General features: G+C 42.5%; 1 long non-coding RNA gene across 2 annotated transcripts in view; it reads right to left on the bottom strand.

The window, feature by feature from the left end:
* Positions 1-3,804: 3,804 nt before the first annotated feature.
* Positions 3,805-27,954, bottom strand: part of LOC133260882 (uncharacterized) — a 42,932-nt gene continuing 18,782 nt past the window's right edge. For both annotated transcript variants that reach the window (XR_009741018.1, XR_009741017.1), the window contains 2 exons: positions 19,630-19,823; positions 3,805-10,264 (listed from right to left, as the gene is read on the bottom strand). This is a non-coding gene — a long non-coding RNA (uncharacterized LOC133260882). The remainder of the gene's footprint in view (positions 10,265-19,629; positions 19,824-27,954) is intronic.

Genomic DNA, 27,954 nt, shown 5'->3' with positions numbered 1-27,954 from the left:
GGAAAAAAAGGAAAAACAAAGTAATCATGTAGCAATAAAAAGTTCAGGGAGCTTATTCGAGGATCTTTGCATTTCTTCTGCTCCTTGGGAAAAGAAAGGAGCCTTGAGCTGTGCACAATAAATGCTTAATAAGTACAAATTTTATAAGGTTATGGATCCAAAGGATATAAAAACACAACATTTGACTCAATGCTAAGATGAGCATTTTGCCTATCGATGTTGTGAGGAGGCATTGAAAGGAAGGCATTGCTCATATTTGTCACAGCTTTTTATCAATATGATATTTGGCCTTGTTTTGTATCCTCTTTACCGCTTTTCCGAGTTTTCACATCCGTTTACCACTTAACAACCATGTGGTCAGAGACAGCAGGCAGTATTCCTTCCACTTCACAGATGAAGAAACCAAGGCCCAAAGGAGAGGCGGCCTCATGGTCTCATAGTTTCTGAAATAGACATCCCGCTGCCATGACAGCTTCCTTCCTACACTTTCCTTCAAGTGCCTCTACCCCCGGTTCCCAATTGTGTGGAGACACAGCTTCATACTGATTCCCTAAATGGAAACCACCTGAAGAGCAGGGAATTTGAAAAAAAATTACCTTGAATCTTGTTTCTAAAGAAAACCTATTTTACGAAAAGTCACTGAGCTCTCCACCAATCAACTCCATTTCAAATGAGTGCCCTATGTTTCTGAGAAGAGAGAGAGAGGTAGGATCAATGAGAGAGCTGAAAACCAACAGGAGCAATGCTCCTAATTCTACAGGTGAATCAGCACGCTTAGAGAAATATAATTTTCACCCTGATGTTGGAATCTACTGTGGATACTCAATAATTTAAACAGGTTCTCTTCCCATCTGTCTTCATCACTGAAGCTTCAGAGGTGCCCTATCTCTCCCCAACACACAAATTCGTCCCAAATGCCATTTTCACAGGCCTCACCAAGCCATGTCCCTCTCTTTCATTCTGAAATCCATTCATACTATGAAACCTTCCATCATAAGCCTCTTGCCTTCTTATTAGGTCAACAGGCCGCCTCCTAGCAGTTAAAGCATGCTATACCCTGCCCTAAACCAATTGATATTTGCTTTGTTTATCTCACAAAATGACTCTTCATAGATGCTAATGTTTTATTTCTCCCCTTACACTGAAAATTCTCAAAGGCAGAAATGAGAGATGCATTCTTTCTTTGTCTCCGCTTTCTCATTTCTCTGCTACCATATGTCTAATTCATTTCACAATACTATTGAAGCATTCTCTCATCTCTTTCTCTCAGTGTGATTATTTTCTTACCAAAACATAATTTTCCCTGGCCACTATCAAAAAATCACAATCCAATAAACGATTCCCCTGTGTTCAATGAGACATATGTAATTAAAGGTAGTATTAATAGTTTATACTTTGGGTTTTATAAATTACTTTCACATATATTCAAATTGCAGGCACTCTAACTAAAATGTTTAGTTGCTAAGTTGTGTCTGACTCTTTTGCGACTCCATGTTCTGTAGCCAACCAGGCTCCTCTGTCCATGGGATTTCCCAGGCAAGACTACTGGAGTGGGTTGTCATTTCTTTCTCCAGGGGATTTTCTCGAACCAGGGATCAAACCAGATCTCCTGCATTGGCAGGCAGATTCTTCATGCCTGAGCCACCGGGGAAGCCCTGTAGCTAAAAATGCCTGTATCCAAAAGGGCACTCATGAGGGAAAGTATCTTTAATTGCTTAATTCATTCCAGCTCTTTGGGTATTAATCTAATCCTCACTATTTTGTTGGTATCACTTAATATCCATCTTTAAAAGTAAATTCAAAGTTCCATTTGCACAGGTGGGAAGATTATATTTCAGGATTAAAGACGGGACAGGAAAGGTGGGCAAAGAAAGTGACTGCTGTTTCATTAAGAGAACTATTGCAGCAACTTTACCCTTTTCAGAGGAATTTCACCAATTTTCTGCTAGGAATTAAGAAAACACAAAAAGAGATTTAAATTGTTCCATCCACCAACTGTTTCTAAAAGCTCTTAATTTAATCCTGGGAGGTACCTTTTCACACCAAGTAATCGTGTTGAGAAACTTCTTTGTATGTTTTGTGAACTGGTTTCATTTTTCTAAACCAATAAAGAAGACACTAAAACTACGGGCACAGTGCTATCTAGTGGTGGGAATGGATAGAAAGTGAAAGTGTTAGTTGCTCAGTTGTCTGGGACTCTGCAACCCCATGGATTGTAGCCTGCCAGGACATGACTGAAGTGACTTAGCAGCAGCAGCAGGCTCCTGTGTTCATGGAATTCTCCAGGGAAGAATACTGGAGTGGATTGCCTTCTCCAGAGGATCTTCCAGACCCAGGAATCGACCCAGGTCTCCCACATTGCAGATAAATTCTTAATCGTCTAAGCCTCCAGGGAAAGTGTTAGCGAAAATGTTAGTGGCTCAGTCGTGTCCAACTCTTTGCAACCCCATGGACTGTAGCCCTCCAGGTTCCTCTATCCGTGGAATTCTCCAAGCAAGGAAACTAGAGTGGGTTGCCATTCCCTTCTCCAGGGGATCTTCCTGACCCATGGATTGAACCCATGTCTCCTGCATTGGCAGACAGATTCTTTACCATCTGAGCTACCAGGGAAACCCCCAGGGAAGGAACTTTGAATCAGGTCACCTCACAAATGGCTTTTGAGACCAGTTCTATCTGCAGCTCAGCCAAGAAGCATAAAAATGTAACTGTTCTCTTCCATTAAGATGTACAATATTATTAGGACCTCTAATAAACAGAAAATTCTTAAAGACAAGAATCTCTCCTATTAACCCACCCACTATTAAGGTTTTCTCTCCATTAGAGATAAGTCCTAACAGTATAGGCTGGAAATGGCTTAGAAATGGACAATTAAGAAAGGAGGAAGAAGAAGCCAGGCCCTCACAATAAGATATAGGAAATTTATGAACACGAAAACAATGTTAACTTGCTTAGTTCTTAGCAAACATGACTTCAGAGTGATGATGGTGATGATGGCAGTGGTGGTGATGAAGGTGCTGGCTAATATTTATCGAACGCTAACCATGAGCCAAATCCGAAGTACCTCTAATAACTTACTAAATCCACCCAATGACCCTGGCCATCCCATTTCACTCTTGAGGAAACAGAGGCAGAGAGCAACGAAGTCATTTTTCCCGGAGCCACACAAAGAATAAGAGGCAGATGTGGGATTTGAATGCAAGCAATTTAAATCCAGGATACATGCCCTTATTAATGATGTTCAAGGAAAGTACTAATTTTCAAATTCAGGGAAAAGAATTACTTCCTAAAGTAACATGCCATCTTCAAAGTCACAACAGAAAGCCCAGCCAGCAGCAATCAAGGGCTACAGGGTACTTCTGGAGATTTTATTGTATCCCCCCACCCACCACACACACACACACACACACACACACACAGTCATGCTGTACCATGACCAATGGAGCTGACTTGATGCTGGCATCTGAGCTCATGGACTGATGCTGTTGGAAATGAAAGAGGTCTTGAAGGTGACTTTGGTATGATTTGATCTCCATTTTACAGATGACAAAACAAGAGATATGGCTATTTTTGCAAAGCCAAATTTTTCAATATGTATTGAAGACTGATCACCTACAAGCTCTCCCAACAATCATTTGGTGGGGGAGGGCAGAGATGAACCAATCCTGACCTTTGCCATCAAGAAAAATGTGGTTCATTAGGAGAGAAGAGAGTTATTATATATATATATATATATATATATATATATATGTTATTATATAATAGAATTGTTATATAATTATTAAATATTGTTATTAAACAGTGGAAACAGTGGCTGACTTTATTTTTTGGGGCTCCAAAATCACTGCAGATGGTGATTGCAGCCATGAAATTAAAAGATGCTTTCTCCTTGGAAGGAAAGTTATGACCAACCTAGATAGCATATTCAAAAGCAGAGACATTACTTTGCCTACAAAGGTCCATCTAGTCAAGGCTATGGTTTTTCCAGTGGTCATGTATGGATGTGAGAGTTGGACTGTGAAGAAAGCTGAGCACCAAAGAATTGATGCTTTTGAACTGTGGTGTTGGAGAAGACTCTTGAGAATCCCTTGGACTGCAAGGAGATCCAACCAGTCTATCCTAAAGGAGATCAGTCCTGGGTGTTCATTGGAAGGACTGATGTTGAAGCTGAAACTCCAATATTTTGGCCACCTGGTGCGAAGAGCTGACTCATTTGAAAAGACCCTGATGTTGGGAAAAATTGAAGGCAGGAGGAGAAGGGGGTGACAGAGGATGAGATGGTTAGATGGTATCACTGACTCAATGGACATGAGTTTGGGTAAACTCCGGGGGTTGGTGATGGACAGGAAGGCCTGGCATGCTGCAGTTCATGGGGTCGCAAAGAGTCAGACACAACTGAGCTACTGAACTGAACTGAAATAATGCTATAATGCATAGAAGGATATACAAAAGGCCATGTTAACAATAATAATTAATAATAATAACTACCAATGTTGAATGTTCACTCTATGCCAAGCATGTTACATACATTACAGCACTGATAAGGGTAAAAAACAATGGCATTATTATCATACCCATTTTGTAGATGAGCAAACAGTCTCAAAGAGGTTAAGTTGCTTCCATTCATCTATTGACAGGTAGCAAGAGGCAGAGGTACGATTTTTAACCTACCTCTAACCATCCAGCTGGGTGTCCTGGGTTGCTCAGCGGGAAAGAATCTACCTGCCAATGCAGGGGATGTGGGTTTGATCCCTGGGTCAGGAAGATCCCCTGGAGAAGAGAATGGCAACCCACTCCAGTATTCTTGCCTGGGAAATCTCAAGGACAGAGAAGGCTGGCAGGCTACAGTCCATGGGAACTCAAAGAGTCAGACACGACTTAGTGACTAAATAACAACAACAAACCATCCAGCTATGTTGGATGTCAAGACTGATGTCTTCAACCCAATGAGAGAGGCATAGATTATAACAGGGAAATAAAGAGGAGATAACTATTAGCATTAGCTTGAGAGATCAGGGAAGGCTGCATAAGTGAGTGCACATGTAAGCTGGGCTGTTAATGGTAAATAAGATTTCAGACAGTGAAGGGGGCTCAATGTATTAGTATCCTGTGGCTGCAATAACAAATTAGCAAAAACTGGGTGGCTTAAGGTGGTGCTAGTGGTAAAGAACCCACCTGCCAATGCAGGAGACGCAAGAGATTCAGGTTGGATCCCCGGGCTGCAAAGATCCCCTGGAGAAGGAAATGGCTACCCACTCCAGTATTCTTGCCTGGAGAATCCCATGGCCTGAGAAGCCTGGCGGGCTACAGTCCATAGGGTCACCAAGATCAGACGTGACTGAAGCAACTTAGCATGGAATGGTGGCTTAAGACAATAGAAATTTACCTCTCATTGTCCCAGAGGCCAGAAGTCTGAAGTCAAGGTGTTAGCACAGCCCTACTCCCTCTGCAGTTCTTTGCCCTTTCCAGCTTCCGGTGACTGTCAGCTCCTCTGGACTTCTGGTCACATCACTTCAATATCTCCCTCTGTGCCTTCTCCCCTCCTGTTTGTCAAATCACCCTGGACTTAGCTTTAAAAAGGACACTTACTGGATTCAGGGCCCACCAGATAATACAGGATGATTTCTTCATCTCATGAGCATGAACTTAATTACGTCTGAGAAGTCTGTTCTCTAAAATTAGGTAGCATGTGCAGGTTCTAGGGATTAGGAGATGGACATATCTTTCCACCTCCCCCCGCCCAGGGTGAGGACACCATTCAGCCCACTATACAAAAGCAAACCCAAAGGATGCAAGAAAGCACAGGACAGGAACTGGGAACCAAAACCAATCTGATTGGATTTCTAGCACAACTTGGAGTCAGATACTGTCAGTCCTCTAATTTTGTTCCTCTCCTTCAATTTGATGTTAGTTTTGGGGGTATTTTATCAACAGATCTTTTTGGGATCTCATCATATAAACTTTAGAATCCCTGTGTTACTATCCACAAAATAACTTGCTGGGCCTTTTATTGGGATTGCATTGCATCTATAGATCAAGCTGGGAAGAGCTGACATCTGGACTACAGGTAATCTTCCTATCCATGAACTGATTGGGTTACTGAAGGTGTAGGCAGACACAGGTGGCTCAGTGGTAAAGACTCTGCCTGCCAATACAAGAATCCCTCCAGTGTTCTTGCTTGGAGAATCCCATGGACAGAGGAGTCTGGTGGGCTACAGTCCATGGGGTTGCAAAGAGTAGGACAGAACTGAGCAACTAACAGTTTCACTTCACTTCACTAGGCTTAGCAACAAGCTATGTGCCTTGAGAAATACCCAAGAAAAGAATGTCATTCTTATCCTCAAAGTGTTTGTTTATAAACTAGTAACATAAGTAAAAGGAACTTACTTTCTATGAACACTAATAAGTCAGGTGGCATGACATTGGGTGTCTGGGCGTGGAACCTCAAAGCCCAGGGCTGTGTATCTCTCTACCACTCGCTGGCTGGGACTGGCCCCACCTTCCTTATTTAAAGCACAGAACTATTATGAATATGAATATGAATCCCTTCCTCATAGGAGACTTCTGAGGATGAAAGGCAATACTTATTCGTGTATTCAGCACAGTGGCTGGCATGGAATAACTGCCCAAGAAAGCAGTGCTACTGTTGAAAATATAGGGGGGATTTATGTGAATCTGAGGGGCTTGGAGTAGTGGGGATCCCTGGCAGTGGGTTTGAGCTGTGCCCACAGATCAGTAGGCTTTGGACAAGGAAAGAAAAATGAAATGCTGCTTAGATTGGGACAACCTGGTTGAAGATGTAGAGCTGGGTCAGCAGAACATTGAACTGGGGCTGTGAAATACCCAGCTGTTTGTGTAAAGGTTCCTGCGGGAATCGCTCCTGTGCACGTCTGCTCAGTCATGTCCAGCTCTTTCTGACTTCATGGACTGTGGCCTGCCAGGCTTCTCTGTCCATGGGATTTTTCAGGCAAGAATACTGGAATGTGTTGCCATTTTCTCCTCCAGGGGATCTTCCTGACCCAGGGATCAAAACTGCGTCTCTTGCATCTCCACTGGCAAGCAGATTCTCTGCCACTGCGCCACACCAAAGCAGAATTCTAAAGGGAGCCTCCTGTTGACATTACCTCCATGCCTCTGGTGGGTCCTCCCTCCATGTACAATGCCTCAGAAGACTCCTGTTATGTCTCTCCACCACTGCCCTCCTTGCGCTATCTCATGTTCAGTTTTCTTGGGACATTTTCATCAACTAGGAATGTTAAATCAACTCATTAAGTTATCCATGGCTAAAACAATATGGTAAATCAATTATATGTCAACAAATATTTTAAATATGCCAAATAAAAACTTTTAAAGATATTCTTGGCTAATCCATGTTTGTTTATACACACATATAACAACACACATTGTTGTTGTTATTGTTGTTGTTTAGTTGCTAAGTCTTACCTGACTCTTTAGGACCCCATGGACTGTAGCCTGCCAGGCTTCTCTGCTCATGGGATTTCTCAGGCAAGAATACTGGAGTGGATTCCCATTTCCTCCTCCAGGGGATCTTCTCAACCCAGGGATTGAACCTGTGTCTCCTGCACTGGTAGGAAGATTCTTTACCACAGAGCCACCAGGGAAACCCATACACAAATCCATACATAGACACAAATCACAGATCTATCTATCTATATCTATATATATATATATTTCACATATGCATTCAAAAACACACATATGTACACTCACACATACATTCCCTTTTATGAAAGAATTTTTTTTTTTTTTTTTTTTTGCTTTAAATCAAAAGTGTGGGTATAACTTCAGGTGTCTGAAAATCTACTTAACATTTGACTATATATATCTAAAATCACTTTAGTTACATCTCCAATAATCCAAGTGAAGATAAATTATTAACAGAGATATAAATCAGAGACCTTTTTTCCCACAAAATAGTCCCCTGAGGCTTTTCAAAAAGTCCCTGCTTAGTAAGAGACTTGAGTTCTGGTGTGAATCCTGCCTCTGGGAAGTGTTATGAAAATCCCTTGTCTCAGCATCCTTGCCTTTTTCTGTCCTCTCAGACTGGCGATGCCCTTCATGCTGGATATCTCAGTGTGCCCATCATATCTGTTCTCCACATCTCTACCATTTTCCCTGCTAAATGGTTTCCTTGCTCTCTGGCTTCTAGCTGGGTCTGGCTAATGGAAGCCATGGCAGGAGAGCAGAGCAGGAAGAGGGAGAAAGATCAGGGTAACTCACTACTCCCCTGCTCTTGCCCATAAGAGTCACAGATCCCACCACCACCTACAGAGGGTAGCATCTTGGGGGGCCCTCTGTCTCTGAGCTCTGGTAGCTGCTGGTACCTCTCCTTCAGGCATTCTAGCCCCAGGTACTGTGATACCCACTATGGTTCTCCTACACCCAGCTCATACCTTTGAAAAACTCCCTTTATGAAACTCTCTTGGATTGCTGCCATTTTTCTTGCTGGGCCCTGATGTACACGCCATTCATTACTTGTCTGCTTACTGGCTCACTCCGCACTCAAGGGAAACTGCTCTGTGTAACCATCCATACCCCTAAAAGCCATGCATTGTCCTGTGTGCATTTTCTGCTCGCCCCAGCCACAGCTGACCAGACCAAGCCTGGTCACCCAACAGAAGATCCTATTGCAGGTTTGCAGGTTACCATATCTGAGTTCAACAGATGAACTCAGCTAAGCAGATTCTTCTCTTAGGAACTGAGAACTGAGAGACAGAGACAACAGGGCAGCCACCAATGAGAGTCAGGAGGCAAGCTTGGGGAAATATTTACGGCCATATGCAAATATACGTTAGGAGGCAGCGATGCAAAGAAAGGAGAGAAATTAGCAAATGCACAGAGAGGCATAGATTAGCTGAGAGTGAAAGGGACTGCTCCCCAATCCTGCCTCAGATTCTTAATTTTCATGGCATTTCACCTTCATGAAGTCCAGCCAGAAACTGTTCCTGAACTTGAACTCCCATGAGACCAGCTCATTGGTACAAAGACACCCCTTTCTTTGAACTAACCTGAGTGTCTACTGTGTGTTAGGTACTGTACTAGGCACTGAAAATAGGGATGAACAAATCAGGCAATATCCCGGCCCATAGGAGGTTTATGTCTTGTGAGTTGTTGGTGATGAAATAGTGTGGGACAAGGCAGTCGGTTCCTGAATGAAAAAACGTTTTTTTCTCTTTGCTCAAAGGATGCTTTGGACTCATGGATGAGGAAAATGAGACCTAAAATACTTATGGAAAGATGCACTTATTCTAAGATGTGACATCAGATCACAGGTAACCTGCTGCTCAAGTCCATGAGGTTTCCAGTCCATCAGACTGTCTCCCAATAACTCTAAATTTTGTTTCTAGTTTTATTATTATTTCTTTATCATCACCAGCTCACCCAAAGATGATCTGTAGCAATAAAACCTCAGCAATGACTCTCCCTCTGTTCTCAGGGCTTCTGATGCCCAGGGACAATTCTCTGCTGCTGAACATCCTTATCACAGAGATAAACCTGGTTAAGTTGGATGACTTTCCTATTTCTGTTCACATCCACTGTCTGATGATGTTTCAAAAATAAAAACTCAAGCAATCAATAGTTATATTGTGGCAGTATCAGTTCTGGCTGAAAGGTCTGTATTTTTGGATGTAAAAGTATTTCAAGGGGCAGTGAATATTTTGAACACTCTGGGAAACTGGGGAAGAGTTTCAGGTAACAAATGCCTATTCAGGAACTGAGTATAAAGTCCTGATAGATGGCTTAAGTTTGGTGCCCAATAAAGATAAAGGAATAAAAGAAAAACCTTTAGCTTGCATTAGGCTTTAGGGTGGGCTGGCTAGTAAAGCTTAACTGAGGCACAGTGAGCTGTACAAAAAGGGGTACATTATACAATAGAAGCTTGAGTGAATAGGCATCACCAATAAAGCAAGAAAGAGAAATTAAAGTAAATTTTGTACTGACAGACTTCATGATTTACAAGCTTTTGACTTTTCTCTGAAATGAAATTGCAAGTTTGATTCTTGTTTTTGCTCTTTGGCTTTAAGCACATGTCCATCACTTTTATTAAATATGAGCATCTCTTCCTCTGTCATGATTCCAGTTTCCAATATTGGAATCTCCTCCATTGCTTGACATTCATTTCACTCTGTGTTTCTTTTTAATTAATTATTTTCTACTTAATAAAAATCCTTTCTCGATAAAGCATCATGTAGAAGACATGTATTATGTATAAAATGTGGTTCTGCTGAAACTTTTCATCTTTGACCTGAAATGAGAATAAAAACAGGTTCACTGAATACAGGGGAATATTACATTCACAGAGAAGTTCTTAGATACTCAACACAAAATCGACTTAATAAAATGAACTGTGGTTGGTAAGAAGTCACTTTAAATAATGCATAAAATGAAAGAAAAAACTTAAATGTATAATAAAGATGACTGTATTGTCAAAATTAAGCTAGGCTAAATGTTGAATAATAACAATAGCAGCAAATACTGTGTACCATGGCACAATTTTAAGCACTTCATGTATATACTTTTTAATTCCCTTTTTTTTTTGTAATTGAGGCATAGTTGTACAATTTTATATGTTACAGATGCGCAACATAGTAATAACAATTTTTAGGATTATAGTCCATTTATAGTTGTTACAAAATATGGTCTATATTCCCCATGTTGTACAAGACATCCTTGTAGCACATTTTATATCTAATAGTTTGTACCAATTATTCCCCTACCTCTGTGTTGCCCCTCCTCCCTTTTTTTCCCCACTGGTAAACACTAGTTTGTTCTCTGAATCTGTGAGTCAGCTTCTTTGTTATATTCAAAGTAGTTTTTAGATTCCACTGAGTGACTTCACTTTCACTTTTCACTTTCCTGCATTGGAGAAGGAAATGGCAACCCACTCCTTGCCTGGAGTAGGTTCTTGCCTGGAGAATCCCAGGGATGGGGGAGCCTGGTGGCTGCCGTCTATGGGGTCACACAGAGTCGGACAAGACTAAAGGGATTTAGCAGCAGCAGCAGCAGAAGTGATATCAGACAGCATCTGTCTTTCTCTGTCTGACTTATTTCACTAAGCATAATGCCCTCCAAGTCCATCCATGTTTCTGAAAATAGCAAAATTTCATTATTTTTTATGGTCAAATAGTACTCCATTGTGTGTGTGTGTGTGTGTGTGTACACATATATACATACCCCATCTTCTTAATCCAGTCATATGTTGATGGATACTTAGGTTGCTTACATATTTTGGCAATTACAAATAATGCTTCTGTGCACATCAGGGTGCATGTATCTTTTAAAATCAGTGTTTTTGTCTAAGTCCTTCATGTATGCTAAAAAGCACTAGCACTTTAGACATATATGTACGGTCATATATATGGACTTCTCTGGTGGCTCAGATGGTAAAGCATCTGCCTACAATGCGGGAGACCTGGGTTCGATCCCTCAGTTGGGAAGATCCCCTGGAGAAGGAAATTGCAACGCAGTCCAGTACTCTTGCCTGGAAAATTCCATGGACAGAGGAACCTGGTAGGTTACAGTCCATGGGGTCCCAAAGAGTCGGACACGACTGAGCGACTTCACTTCACTTCACTTCATATATGAGCTAATTTAATCATTACAAAAACCTTTGTGGTTGGTACTACTATTATCTCAATTTTACAGATGGAGAAACTGAGGCATAGTGAGGTTGAGTAACTTGCTCATGATCTCACAGATTGTGTGTCAGAGCTGGTATTTAAACCCAAGCAATCTGACTTCAGGAACCATGCTCCTGATTGCATTAAATCAGTCATTAAATATTTCAGGACTGTTTCATGAGTCCTGCGTTTTCAGTACCACCTAGGCTATATTAGTCAGTTTTCACTTCAGAAACAGACACCTCCCACTTACTAGCAGCTTACTGTGTTGAATGTTTATTTCTTGCTCATGTTACTTAAGGGCTGTGGGTTGACTACAACTCTGATTGACTCTGCTGGGCTTGCCTCAGCTCCACTTAGCTCAGCCATGTGTATCTCCTCCCTGTAGGACCAAGATGAATGAGGAGCTCCTCCTGGGACATGCAGTGGGCAGGAATTGCAAAGCAGTAGAGGGAGGCTAAGCAGAACACACATTTACTGACTCTGCTTGAACATAGCAAATGTCCAGTCTACTTATCCCACTGGCCAAGGTAAGTCATGTGACCAAGCCCAAAGTAAATTAGGCAAGGCTTTCTACTTCTCCCATGGAAGGTGTAAGCTAATCACACAAAGGGAGTGAATAGCTGGGAGCAATAATCCACCAGCTCAATGGCTCATCACCTTGCCAAATGATCTCTCAATTAAATTAAGAAAACAAGACTAGCATAAAAATAATTATAGGATTATGCATGATACAGTTGTCCTCACTTTGCATGGTACCATGTTACGTGGAGCTTGTACACATAGGAATCTTGTCCTTGCTTTGCAGGATTCAGTGGGAACTGAGATTTGACCATGTAGTACTGTATAATATGAGGACTGCCTGTACCTAATAATACTTAATAAATGCCCAATTCTAAAGTGGGGCCTCAGGGCAAGTTCTCTTCAGGGCATTTCAAAGGAAACCCAAACCATGCTTGCAAGGCTCTAAATCACCAGGGCAAAAGACCACCTTCAGATTTCATCTCCATTTTTACTACCCCAAGAGCTTCGCACGTGCTTTTATCACTGCCTAGAGTCCTTCCTCCCCTAGTTTTCATAAAGCTTACTCCTTTTAAGCATTGAAACCTCAGCTTCAAGTTTATCTCTCCAGAGAGCCCTTTCCTGACATGTCAACCTAAATTAACCTTCCACCATCCTATCACTCTTGGGACCACTAACCTAACGTGTTTCCTACACAAGTTTTATAACTGTTTTATGTTCATGGGGTCAAAAAGAGTCACTCACAACTTAGTGACTAAACAATAACCACCACCACTGAGACTCTCTTATCAATAAATGTGTTTACATGCTAATGGTTTGCCTCTTTCATTGGAATGTAAATTCCAGACAGTAAAGAACTTATCTGACTTATCCTCATTCTATCCTGACTGCCTAGATCATTGGTTGGCACAACTTGGACATACAGTAATTCTTGTGGAATGAATGAAAAAATGTGGAGAGGGGCCAGATTTTCTAAGGACTTGAAACCATGGTTTGGAGTTTATGCCAATCAATTTGACAATTATAAACAATCATGCTACTGGTCTTTCTTAGCCCACTCACGTCATTTCCAGGCCAGGGAACACCAGCCCAATTACCAGTTCTCAACCTTGGCTACACTTTGGAATCAACTGGACCATGGGGGCAACTTTTTAAAAACCCTACTGCCTGAGCTCTAACCCGTAGGAATTCTGATTTAATGGGTCTAGGCTAAGGCTAAGATGTAAGAGCTTTAATGATCCCCAATATTCAGCCAAAATTAAAACCCACCAGTTTCAGTAGTACTGGAAGTATAGGAGGGATTCCAAAAATGCTTTCAGGCTCATTATGCCTGATTTGAGCAGTTGGGCTTCATTTTGACACTGCCTGACATGGAGAAGGTGCTCAATCAATATTTGTTAATTGGCTTTCTAGTAGATATTTAATGAATGAGTGGATGAATGAATAATTGAATGATTTAATTAAAGCCTATAGGAGATAAGCAGAGTTCAGCATGGATGAAAGTAGTTAGATGATGCTCCATCACAGGCAGTGGGCAGGAACTGAGCCTGACGTCCACTTCTTTTTGTTATAAAGCATTGCAGAATCCAGGGACATCCAGGTTAGAACGGGCTATGGAAACCATCCAATACAGTCTCTCATAATATTATTCCAGTCACAGATCCTTTAGAATTAGATGAAGGTTTTGGATACTCTTCCTCCAAAAAAATTCATCCAACATCCATACTTATATATCTAATTTTAGTGGGTTCAACAAGCTCCTAGGCAAGGGTTACCTAAGCTAAAATCCTAATGTTCCTAAGCTCAAAATCCCCATTAGTAGAAAATGAAGACTCAAAGATGACAACTGGCCGGCCAGAGGCCCACCCCAAGACAGGGACAGCAGCTGGATGGAACCTAGTTCCCACAGCACTGAAGGTAGCTGCCAGTGTGAACTTTACAGATCCTCTGAGGACAAAGTTAAGAGGATGAATTTGTAACTAATTATTTTGTGTTTCCTCCTCCCTTCCCTTGACATCTCAAATCTCACACACCATAAAATTCCAATAGCTAATCTAACTCCACAGCTGTGCCACCTCATTAAAAAGTGAAAATTGAAATTCTAAAGCAACCAAGTCTTCCAAATCTACCATGTCTTCACGCCAATCTCTGAAAATAGAGCAGTGGGAAATGGCCTCAAACAGAGCCCAGAAACCCTGAAATGAGGACCAGCCTGTGACCAGTTCCTAGAGCAGCCGACTCAACCAGTCCACATTTGAGAACACACATGGCTGAGCTGATGAAGAATTCCATCATCCAGATGTCAGGACAAGTGACACCAAGAATAGTCCTGGTAGACAGCTGGTTAGCATCTGAACGAGAAATGAGCTTAGAAAGTAACAGAAACAACTGAGGTCAAATGGCTCATGGACTTTGCTGCTGCTGCTGCTAAGTCACTTCAGTCGTGTCTGTGCGACCCCATAGACAGCAGCCCACCAGGCTTCCCTGTGGACTTTAGGAGTAGGATAAAACCCAGTGTCTCCTTGCTCTGGCTGGAAGTGGGTCTTCAAAGCCTATGGCAGACCAGAAGTGCTTAATGATGGCTGCCTGAGCATGAGGAAGATTTACTGAGGCTTGCGTCAGTGAAGTCAGGCTCATTTCTATCTTGGCAAAGGACAGGAATGCAATATACTGTCAATATTTTGAAGCATCTGGGAGTAAATCATCTAATATCTGGTTCTTTCTCCTCCTCCCCTGTTCTGTTGCTCTTCTAGAGAGTCACACTTATTACCAGCACCTCCTCCAAGGCCATGGAAAAGAACAAGACCCAAATTAATCAGTAGGTTAGGTGTAAGAACTACGAAGGAAGAGCTGGTGAGTTTGTCCAAAAGAGCACTTGAGAATGTCACCTCAGCATGTCTTCTAGTTAAGATGTCTTCTTAACTAAGTACATCATTAAGACTCAAAATAAAAAATAAAATGGTCAGACCTGTGACCCATCCTGCACAAGAAAGGATCCATAGAACATTTTAAAGGAACATGGCAGATATGTTGTTGATAACCTTCTCCTCCCAAATGCTCCTCACAACTACATCAAGCCATGAGTCAATCATCTAAGACTCCATTTTCTATATCCAAAACTTCAAAAAATTATTTTTTTTTATTTTAACCAACAGAGACCTACTGTATAGCCCAGGGAATTATTATCTTATAATATTTTATATTTTGGAAAAGAATCTGAAAAAAAGAAACGTGTGTGTGTGTGTGTGACTGTATGTTAGTCACTCACTCATGTCGGACTGTTTGCAACCCTTTGTCTGTAGTCCGCCAGGCTCCTCTGTCCATGGAATTCTCCTGGCAAGTACATGGGAGTGGGTAGGCATTCCTTTCTCCAAGGGATCTTCCTAACTCAGGGACTGAACCTGGATCTCTGAGCAACTAGAGAAGAATTGATGTTTTTGAACTGTGGTGTTGGAGAAGACTCTTGAGAATCCCTTGGACTGCAAGGAGATCCAACCAGTCCATTCTAAAGGAGATCAGTCCTGGGTGTTCATTGGAGGGACTGATGTTGAAGCTGAAACTCCAATACTTGGCCACCTGATGTGAAGAGCTGACTCATTTGAAAAGACCTTGATGCTGGGAAAGATTGAGGATGGGAGGAGGAGGGGACGACAGAGGATGAAATGGTTGGATGGCATCACCGACTCAATGGACTTGGGTTTGGATGGACTCCGGGAGTTGGTGATGGATAGGGAGGCCTGGCGTGCTGCAGTTCACGGGGTCACAAAGAGTCGGACACGACTGATCGACTGAACTGAACTGAACTGAACTGAAGGTGTGTATATATGTGTAGGACTGTGAAGAAGGCTGAGCGCTGAAGAATTGATGCTTTTGAACTGTGGTGTTGGAAAAGACTCTTGAGAGTCCCTAGGACTGCAAGGAGATCCAACCAGTCCATTCTGAAGGAGATCAGCCCTGGGATTTCTTTGGAAGGAATGATGCTAAAGCTGAAACTCCAGTACTTTGGCCACCTCATGTGAAGAGTTGACTCATTGGAAAAGACTCTGATGCTGGGAGGGATTGGGGGCAGGAGGAGAAGGGGATGACAGAGGATGAGATGGCTGGATGGCATCACTGACTCGATGGACGTGAGTCTGAGTGAACTCCGGGAGTTGGTGATGGACAGGGAGGCCTGGCATGTTGCAATTCATGGGGTTGCAAAGAGTCGGACACAACTGAGCGACTGATCTGATCTGATCTGATCTGATATATATGCTGCTGCTGCTAAGTCGCTTCAGTTGTGTCCGACTCTGTGCGACCCCGTAGACGGCAGCCCACCAGGCTCCACCGTCCTTGGGATCCTCCAGGCAAGAACCCTGGAGTGGGTTGCCATTTCCTTCTCCAGTGCATAAAGGTGAAAAGTGAAAGTGAAGTCGCTCAGTCGTGTCCGACTCTTAAGCCTGGCAAATCCCATGGACAGAGGAGCCTGGTAGGAAATGGCAGCCCACTCCAGGGTTCTTGCCTGGAGAATCCCAGGGACGGTGGAGCCTGGTGGGCTGCCATCTATGGGGTCGCACAGAGTCGGACACGAGTGAAGCGACTTAGCAGCATATATATCTAACACTTTGCTGTACACTTAAAACTAACACATCATACATTATGCTTTAATTGAAAAGTTTTTGTTTTCAATAAATTATTTTCAACATGTGTACCTTTTAAATAATTAGTTCCACAAATTTGTTTCCCTGTCTCTCATTCCTTAATGACATGAAACTTAAGATTGAATTAAATAATAGTACACGGTCATTAATACACTAGTGAACCCAATATAACATTAGGTGACTTGCAGCCACTCCACAGGGTAGACTGTAGGTCTCAGCCCACAGCTAAGTACACCTTTCATTGAAAATAGCTGAGCTCCTAAATATGACATGTAGACAAAGTGTGTAATACTTCACGAGTTTTAAATATGAAAACTGTTTTGTCAACCTGTCGAGGTATGTAGATCAAGCATGTCCATTCACTGTATTAAGAGGTCAAAGGTTCAGGCAGGAAGACAGTAAGGAAGGATGCTTGGTTAAGTGGAAAACCAGTAAATGTAAATAAAAATTTTTATTGAATTGTAATGTACTATGTTGTGTTAGTTTCAAGGTTCTCAGCATCAGAACCTTATCCTGTAACTTGGCACATGTATCTACTTTATTAGGAGATGTTAAATAGAAACAGGGTTAGGACCTAGAGGGGTTGGATAGGGAGGAGGATAGGAGGGAGGTTTAAGAGGGAGGGGACATATGTATACCTATGGCTGATTCATGTTGTGGTTTGAGAGAAAACAACACAATTCTGTAAAGCAATTATCCTTCAATTAAAAAAAAAAAATAGTAAGCCTCCACTGGCTGAGGCCCAAGATCCTGATGTTTCTAAGGTCTCATTTATCACCTACCATGGCCAGAGGCAACTTCTCTCTAAAGGTCTGAGGCAACCAGGAGAAATCCCTGCTTTGTAAACACTTGCTAAGGCTTTGGGACCAAAGTTCAGAGTCACCTTTACCTGGTAAGCTGCCTATGCAAATAGGGTATGAGAAGGGGTTGGTTCACCTGAACTACAGGCTACTCCATGGCTGCTTACCCCTAGACCCTACCCCAGTTCGTTTTCAACTTTCCAATGGTAGGTTCACTTTCAGCTTTCCAACAACTTCAGAATGCACCCCAGGAAGAGAATTCCAAAAATGTATTTGCTTAAGGAAGTCAATCTTAAAAGTTTTCAGCATAAGAAAAAACGATAGCTATGTGTGCAGATGGATGAGAACTAGATGGACTGTGGCGATCATTTCACAGTATGTAGAAATACCAAATCATCATGCTGTATACATGAAACTAATACAATTTTACATGTCAATTATATCTCAATTTCTAAAAATAAAGTTTTGTCCCTCATCATTTTATATAGCTTTCCATTTTTCTCCTCCTCCTCCTAAAAGTTCTTCCCCAAGAGAAATACCTTCATACACATCCCTGAACTTGGAATTTGTTCTTAACCCATATCACAGCCCCTCTCCATGATGGCGCTCTTGGAAATGGGTCATCACTGATAGTGACATTCCATATAAAAGCTTGTAGCAGTGACTTGAAATAATAAAATTTGGCCCCACCGCCCCCAAACATGAGTCATAACTTCACTTTTTGTTTATTTTTAAATTGGCGTATAATTGCTTTACTATGTTGTGTTAATTTCTGCTGCACATGAATCAGTTATAGATATTCATATATCCCCTCCCTCTTAGACCTCCTTCCCATCCCTCCATCCCACCTCTCTAGGTCATCACAGAGCCGTGAGCTGAGCTCCCTGTGCTATACAGCAGCTTCCCACTAGCTCTCTATTTGACACATGGTTGTGTATAACTTCACTTTTAAACCAACATTCATACATAAAACAATTGGAGTAGTGTAGAGCTTCCTGAGAACTATTGTTTTCCAAGTATAGGCAGTCACAATACTTCTGAAAGGCACAGAAAAAAAAAAAAAAAAACAGATCAGCAAACTAGCCATAATCATAGGTTTTTCAAATCCCTGCAAATTGCTATCTAGCCTTCAGGCTGAAAAATATTCTGCAGAAAAGCAGCCATCCTTATAATCTTTGCATAAAGAGTCCAGTTCACCCACAAAAGATAGCAGGTGGGCATTTTCACCCTAATTTTCTCATTCATGGGAGACAGTTTCAAAACCCTCTTTTACCCGAGTGTTCCCTCCTGATATTTATCTGATGTGAATGTCAGGAATAGACTAATTAATGTAGGGAACCTCAAGGAGATCTCAAGGGACAACAGTATCTGAAATATCTGAGGCGCCTACTGGCTGCCCTGCCTGGTGAGGATGCTGAGCATCCTGTTAGTGTCCTGTTAGTGACAAGCATCATTAGACATTCCCTACTTTGGCATCATTTACGTTCAGGCAGAAGAGCAGAACTTTCAGAAGGACAGACACTGATTCCCTGTAGTTTAAAGGAGTGAGACATTATGCAGCTCTCTCATTTGAATTATGACTCAGAGATAAGCATTTCCTCTCTGCGATAAGAGTGGAGGTCCATAGTAGTCATAGAACTATTTTCCCGAAAAAGCTCTCATTTGCATGCTCAGCAGCTGCTAGGAGAGATGTGAGCAGCTGGCTGGGGTCTAAAATGAGCTGGACTCACAAGCTTCAAGGGAAGACTTGGAGGCATGGCCACTGGGAAGCTAGTCACTGATTAGACACCAACATTAGTCACACTGTTAATCTCCACTGGTTCCAGGATCCTGCTGAGACCCAAATGAAGCTGAGCTGAGGACATAGCTAAGCATGCAATCTGAGAGGGAGAGTAACAAATGTCAGCCATTTAGGGGGACAATTTTTTCCTACTTGAAAAACAGAGCAGCCAGTGGGAAGGGAATTATTTTGTAATGAGAACAGCTATGTGCAGGCTTCAGATTTGGAAACAGGAGCAGCTCCCTCACCTGCACGTCCAGCCAGGACATCAGACATCAGAGTGAGTTCTGTGTACTCTGCTACAGAGGGTCCTGAGGGAATGAGTGACCTGAGACACCAGCATCACAGACGAATTGCTACAGTGAGGCCAACTGATCCCATGTTTCATTTCCTTCCTTTTCTTCCAGTCTGCCCTCCAGGGGGAAAAGGGCACGATGGACTCCTGGCAAAATAAAAAGGGCACGTGTGGATGTTCAAGGAACAAGGAGCCTGACAAAATATTGGCTAGGAGGGTACTGGTCAGAGATGGGACCACATGAAATAAACATGAACTGGGCAGGGAGTCAGGGGACCCAGAGAGTGGCTAAGAACCTAGTCCATGGACTGTGTGAATAGCCACAAAGTGGGTAAGCTGATGTCAGTCCTGATGCACCAAGGCCATGAACAAGCAGGAACTTAAGAGCAAAATACAGGGTTTGAACTGGAAAGAACAAAATCTGAAAAGAAAACAATGTGACCAGAAGCAGAGAGAGACATAGGCAATTAGACAGGGCAGGCAGGGCCAAAGGCCTTGTAATTCATGAGTACATCAGAGTGCTCTTTGCATGTTGTTGTTTAGTCACTAAGTTGTGTCCAACTCTTGTGCAACCCCATGGACTGTAGCCACCAGTCTCTTTTGTCTGTGGGATTTCCTAGGCAAGAATAGTGCCCAGATATTTGGTCAAACATTATTTTGATGTCTCTTTCAAAGTAGGGTGATTTTGTCTGAGATGAACATTTAAATCAGTAGACTAAGTAAAGCAGATTGTTCTCCCCTAATGTGGGTAGACCTCAGCCAATCAGTTGAAGGCCTGAATAGAAGAAAAATCTTACCCTGAATAAGAGGGCATGCCTCCAGTCTAACTGCTTTCAAAGTGAGACATCAGCTTTTTCCTGCCTCCAGATTTGAACTGAAACATTGGTTCTTCCTGGGTTTGAGCCTGCTGGGCTTCAGAATGAAACTACACCATCAGCTCTCCTGGGTCTCTACCTGGGTCTCAATCTAAAGACCTTGGGACTTGACAGCCTCCATAATTATGTAAGCCAATTCCTTATAATATGACATGTATACAGCCAATAGGATGTACTGTGTGTATGTGTGTGTGTATGTGTATATGTGTGTGTATGTGTATCTGTATCTGTATCTGTATCTGTATGGAGGACTTCCCCAGTGGCTCAGTGGTTAAGAATCCCCTGGCAATGAATGAAATGAAGGAGACTCGGGTTCAATCTCTGGGTCAGGAAGATCCCCTGGAGGAAATGGCAACCCACTTTGTTATTCTTGCCAGGAAAATCCCAAGGACAGAAAAGCCTGGTGGGTTATAGTACATAGGGTCGCAAAGAGTCAGACATGACTGAGCGACTGAGCAGCAGCAGCAGTTCTATAGATACGTATATATAATACATTCTATTGGTTCTCTTTCTCTGAAGAACCCTGGTGAATACAATAATATTACTACCATTTATAAATAAATCGACTGAGATCTAGAGAGATCAAATGACCATTACAAGGTCACAGGAGAGTTAATGGCAAAGAAGACTTGAACTCCACAGTCTTCTAACTTGAAGCCATGTCAACTTGTTCTTTCCTATAGCCTGGATAAGATCATGGTTAGATATAGAATCCATTGGTTTAATTTTTAATTGACAGAGCTTCTTTTTCAGAACAGTTTTAGATTTACAGAGGAATTGATCAGATAGTACTGAAAGTTCCCATCTACCTCCCACATCCAGTTTCCCCATATTATTAGCATCTTACATTAGGATCTTACACGTGCCACAACTAATGCGCTAAGAATAATACATTGTTATTATTACCTAAAGTCCATACTTTGCTCAAATTCTTTAGCTTTACCTACTGTCCTTTATCTACGCCTGGATCCCATCTAGGACACCACATTACATTTAGTCGTCATATCTCCTGAGGCTCCTTTACACTGACAGTTTCTCAGACTTTCCTTGTTTTAGATGACTTGGACAATTTTACTAGAGCTGGTCAGGGATTTTGTGGAATGCCCCTTTATAAGAACCAGTCTGGTGCTTTCTCATGATTAGACTGAGGTAATGGGTTTGGGGGAGAAAGATCACAGACATAAAATGCCATTTTCAGCACACTGTATCAAGTGTGCACACTATCAACATGATTTATACAGTTGATGTTGACCGTGATCATCTGGCTGAGGTAGTATTTATCAGTAAAGTTATTCCTTTTCCCTCCCATCTTTCCATACTGTATTCTTTGGAAGGAAATTACTATGCACATTTAAGGTATGGGGAGTTATGCTCCTGTAGGGTGGAATATCTACATAATTTATTTGGAATTCTTGTGCACAGGAAAATGGCTTCTTCTCCCATTTATTAATGCATTGTGATCTGGAGGCTCCTGGATATATATATTTATGTATAAGGCTGCCCTGGTGGCTCAGATGGTAAAGGGTCTGCTGCAGTGCTGGAGACTCCAGCCCTGGGTTGGGAAGATCCCCTGGAAAAGGGAACTTTGGGTTATGACCCAATGTTACTTTAATTTGTCACTCAGATTGTTCCAGCTTTAGCCACTGGGGGTTCTTTCAGTTCACTCCTGTGTCCCTTTGACATACTGGACAAATGATGCCCCACCAATGAGTCATCATTTTGTTTTGTTTTTGTTTATTGACTTCCTTATTTTCTGGCTCTACAAGATGCTTCTGGTTCATTTGCATATCTCCTGCCCCAATCCTAGAATCAGCCATGTCTTCAAGGAGCCCTGGTTACTCTTAGAGAAAGATATTAGAAACCAAAATCTGGACGCTAGTTGTGCTCATTAATTACTGGCCTTCTCAGTGGGCAGAACAAATATATGTGTATATGTGACTTTGTATAAACATTTCTATATGTAACTACCTATGGCTCCTTTAAGTTAACATTAATTCTAACTGCTGTCTCTATCTCTAGTCCACATGAATCTTTCTTCTTTTACGATTTTTGTTGAGATATAACTGACAGATAACATTGTCTTAGTTTCAGGTATACTACATTCAGTTCAGTCGCTCAGTCATCCAATTCTTTGCAACCCCATGAACCATGGCACTCCAGGCCTCCCTATCCATCATCAACTAATAGAGTAGACACAAACTCATGTCCATTAGAGTCAGTGATGCCATCCAGCCATCTCATCCTCTGTTGTCCCCTTCTCCTCCTGCCCTCAATTGTTCCCAGCATCAGGGTCTTTTCCAATGAGTCAGATCTTCACATCAGGTGGCCAAAGTATTGGAGTTTCAGCTTCAACATCAGTCCTTCCAGTGAACACCCAGGACTGATCGCCTTTATGATGGACTGGTTGGATCTCCTTGCAGTCCAAGGGACTCTCAAGAGTCTTTTCCAACACCACAGTTCAAAAGCATCAGTTCTTCAGTGCTTAGCTTTCTTTATAGTCCAACTCTCACATCCATACATGACTACTGGAAAAACCATAGCTTTGACTAGATGGACTTTTGTGGACAAACTAATGTTTCTGCTTTTTAATATGCTGTCTAGGTTGGTCATAACTTTCCTTCCAAGGAGTAAGCATCTTTTAATTTCATGGCTGCAATCACCATCTGCAGTGATTTTGGAGCCCCCAAAAATAAAGTCAGCCACTGTTTCCACTGTTTCCCCATATATTTGCCATGAAGTGATGGGACCGGATGCCATGATCTTCGTTTTCTGAATGTTGAGCTTTAAGCCAACTTTTTCACTCTCCTATCTCACTTTCATCAAGAGGCTCTTTAGTTCTTCCTCACTTTCTGCCATAAAGGTGGTGTCATCTGCATATCTGAGGTTATTGATATTTCTCCCAGAAATCTTGATTCCAGCTTGTGCTTCATCCAGCCCAGAGTTTCTCGTGATGTACTCTTCATATAAGTTAAATAAGCAAGGTGACCATATACAGCCTTGATGGACTCCTTTTCCTATACTACATAATGATTTGTTATTTGTTTATATTGTGGAATGATCAGCACAATAAATTTAGTTAACATACATGACCACAACTAGTTACAATTATTTTCTTGTGATGAGAATTTTTGAGATATACTCTATTAACAACTTTCAAATACAAAATACAGTAGTGTTAACTACAATTATCACACCATACATTATATCCCCAGAATTTATTTAGTTTATAACTAGAAGTTTGTACCTTTGGACCACCCCACATGGATTCTAACATCCCCTACTCTTGCTTATCTGTAAATTCCCACTTCTACAATGAGAAAACTTGATCCCACCATCCACCATCCATTTGCTTAATTGGTCCACTCCACTATACATATATAGCAGTATCAGAATTGTTAACCTGTACCCTGTGGAAAACCGGCTTTATTAACTAAAATATATCTCTTATGGGCAGTTCCTTTTGCCTTTAGTTTTACAGACTCCATTAATTTCCAAAGTGATTTAGTTCAACACCTTCCCCCTGAAACTCCTTCAGTGGGCTGTTTCATACATTTGTGATACAATTAGATTCTTTTATTATAGGATACATTCTTTCCTGAAATCCTCTAACATTCTGAACTGGTTTTAAATTTGTGTGCATTAAGATTCACTCATTGTTCCATAAATTTCTTTGGGTTTTGACAAATGCACAATGTCATATCCAATACTACAATATCATACAGAGTACTTAAACACCTAAAATAGACACTCTTTGCCTTCCTGGATTGCCTTGTCTTCTGCTCCAGACTGAGGAGCCAGCAGTAGGGAGCACAGACTTGATAAGAAGTTTACTATTCTCCCTGTAATTTTCCTTACTCACTGCTGCTGCTGCTGCTGCTAAGTCACTTCAGTCGTGTCCGACTCTGTGCAACCCCATAGACGGCAGCCCACCAGGCTCCCCCATCCCTGGGATTCTCCAGGCAAGAACACTGGAGTGGGTTGCCATTTCCTTCTCCAATGTGTGAAAGTGAAAAGTGAAAGTGAAGTCGCTCAGTTGTGTCCGACTCTTAGCAACCCCATGGACTGCAGCCCACCAGGCTCCTCCGTCCATGGGATTTTCCAGGCAAGAGTGCTGGAGTGGGGTGCCATTGCCTTCTCCACTAGCAGAGCTATTTGGCCACTCTTGGGTTGGCCTGGGCTTGGGAGAAAAGGAGGGAACACAGTCATCTCTGGCCAGCACACTTGTGGAAAGCCATGAGCCTTCTGGATGTGTGCCATTGCAAAAGTGCCAAATCTCCCATGAGGCACTGGGAGAACGTGTTCCATGCTGGAGGCTGGGGTCCTCCTACCTGCAGCTCCCCTGCCACAAATGACATCTCTCCTAGCTATTCACTTCTGATGCTCCCTCAGCTCCTGGCTTTCTAGGGTTCTTCTTCTTGTTGGGAATTATCTCTCCCTTCCAGAGGGTCCCCTTGTGTAGGATAAGAAAACAGATGCCGGGGCTTCCCTGGTGACTCAGTGGTAAAGAATCTGCCTGCCAAACGGGAGACGCAAGTTCAGTCCCTAATCTGGGAGGAATCCCACATGCCACGGAGCAACTAAGCCTGGGAGCTGCAACTACTGAGCCCACGTGCTGAAACTACTGAAGCCCGAGTACCCTAGGGCCTGTGCTGTGCAACAAGAGAAGCCACCCCAGTGAAAATGAGAAGCCCAGGCACCGAAACTAGAGAAAAGCATGCGCAGTAATGAAGACACAGAACAACCAATCAATAAATAAAGAAGACAGATGCCTGATTCTTTTTCAAAGAATTCACATTAGACCCACAGGAAGTACATACCTACAGAGTGCGCTGCACCCCCTAGACTGCAGGGCGTTTCCAAGACCAGCTTGACTTTTACACCACATGATACAACTCTAAGTTTTACTGGGTAGGAGTTAGATGCCTCATACATTATATAAGTTAGATGGCCTCACATCCCCTACTTCCAAGAGATGAATAAAAAGCTCTCTAATTATTTTTCTTAAAGTTGGACCTAGGTTGAAGGAAATCTCCACACCCACCCAGCCTGCCCTCCTTCCCTCCCCAGTCAAGATGCAGACAACACACAAGACATATGGCCTGCTCCCTCCTTGTGAAGTCCCAGCTCCCCTTGCAGAGCTTGGAGGTGGGTGATGAACTAGTGGCTGATCCTCATTTCATCATCTCAGTGATGTGGATACCTCTCATCCCCAAATTGCCACTCTCCAAACCTCAGAAGTTGGCCAAAAAAAAAAAAAAAAAAGGACAGGAGAAGCCAGAAAAATACACCATTGAGGACGGGTGGTTTTCCCCTAAGGAAGTGAATATTCCTACCCTCAAGCTTCCTAGAAAGAAGTCAGCCTTAAGGCAGGAAATGAAGAGTCCTGGATGGGACTTCAATTCAGGGAAGGAGATGTCTTTTCTGTTTCTGGTTTTCAGGGCTACTGAGACCAGAACTACCTACTAGTGTAGGTGGCAGGCCAGCATCCAGGTGGAGAAGGGCTCTGCTCCTTTGTGGGAAAAGAAGTTCACGTTCAGGGACCCTTCGGGTGGTGCTCGTCTGGTAAGAGCTACTATTTCCTGCTGAGGTACGTGACCCACCTCAGTTCAGTTCAGTTCAGTCGCTCAGTTGTATCCGATTGTTTTTGACCCCATGAATTGCAGCATGCCAGGCCTCCCTGTCCATCACCAACTCCCAGAGTTCACCCAGACTCACGTCCATCAAGTCAGTGACGCCATCCAGCCATCTCATCCTCTGTCGTCCCCTTCTCCTCTTGCCCTCAATCCCTCCCAGCATCAGAGTCTTTTTCCAAAGAGTCAACTCTTTGCATGAGGTGGCCAAAGTATTGGAGTTTCAGCTTTAGCATCATTCCTTCCAAAGAAATCCCAGGGCTGATCTCCTTCAGAATGGACTGGTTGGATCTCCTTGCAGTCCAAGGGACTCTCAAGAGTCTTCTCCAATACCACAGTTCAAAAGCATCAATTCTTTGGTGCTCAGCTTTCTTCACAGTCCAACTATCACATCCATACACGACCACTGGAAAAACCACAGCCTTGACTAGACAGATCTTTGTTGGCAAAGTAATGTTTCTGCTTTTCAACATGCTATCTAGTAAGGTCATAACACTTCCAAGGAGTAAGCGTCTTTTAATTTCATGGCTGCAGTCACCATCTGCAGTGATTTTGGAGCCCCCAAAAATAAAAGTCTGACACTGTTTCCACTGTTTGCCCATCTATTTCCCATGAAGTGATGGGACCAGATGCCATGATCTTCATTTTCTGAATGTTGAGTTTTAAGCCAACTTTTTCACTCTCCTCCACCTAGTATAACTGAATCTCCAGCTTGTGATCAAAAGGAGCCTGGCGTTGGCTGTGCAGTGGGAAATCCAGAGAAAGATCTCTTCCACACTTGGAAAGCCATGGTAACACGGAGGTAATGACTTCTCTCTGCCCACTGCCCCCATCTGAGGCAGGACTGGTGGTGGCAGCAGAGAGCACCAGCAAGGGTCACCAGCAGAGACATGGCCAGATAGCAGAATGAGGAGGCCGGAGTGGAAGACACAAGCTGGCAGTGATCTAGTAACAAGGTCCCCTGAGACAACACCAGGAAGGGTTTCCAATAATAGGCTGGGGAGAGGCAAGCTGGAGGTCAGTCTCCATCTGAGTATAATGAGTACAAACCTAACCTTGTTTAGAAGCAAGCACTGGGAGTCCCAGACCTACCAGTTATAGCAAAAATATCATCAAGAACTTTAGGCCAGAGACTAAAGCTATGTGGACTCTTACTCAGCTTGCAAAAGTGAAATTTCTGTTGCCTTCTGTCTGTCTTTTCTATGAGGATCAGCAGTAAACTCTTTAAGCACAAAGTGTTTCTTAGTTTTTTGGGGGGCAGTAAAATAAGCTAGAGGGAAAATCAAGGAGACAGAGCTCTCTGTCAATCATTTTATCAGGGAAAAGGACTCAAAAATGTAGGTAAAGAAGGGGCTTCATCACAAAAGAGTGGAAAGTGGCTGTCCTCAAGACAAAAAAGAGAACGTGAAGAAGACGCTGGGCCTGAGAAGGCCCCTATTTCCTTCAAGAGGAAGTGTTTTTTAAAAAAAATATCCTCACTGCGGAGAAAAGGGACCCCTCTTACACAGTTGGTAGGAATGTAAATTGGTACAACCATTATGGAGAAGTGTATGAAGATTCTTTAGAAAACTAAAAATAGAGCCACCATATGATCCAGCAATCCAACTCATGGGCATATATCCAGAGAAAAACAAAATTTGAAAATACATGTACCCCAGTGTTCATTGCAGCACTATTTACAATAGCCAAGACATAGAAGCAACATAAATGTCTATCAAAAGATGAATGGAAAATGTGGTGCACATATACAATGGAATATTGCTCAGCCATAAA

Source organism: Bos javanicus, chromosome 2 (genome assembly GCF_032452875.1).
Source record: "Bos javanicus breed banteng chromosome 2, ARS-OSU_banteng_1.0, whole genome shotgun sequence".
Taxonomy (NCBI): Eukaryota; Metazoa; Chordata; class Mammalia; order Artiodactyla; family Bovidae; genus Bos; species Bos javanicus.
Note: the sequence above shows the minus strand (reverse complement) of the source record. Positions and strands in the feature narration are given on the sequence as shown.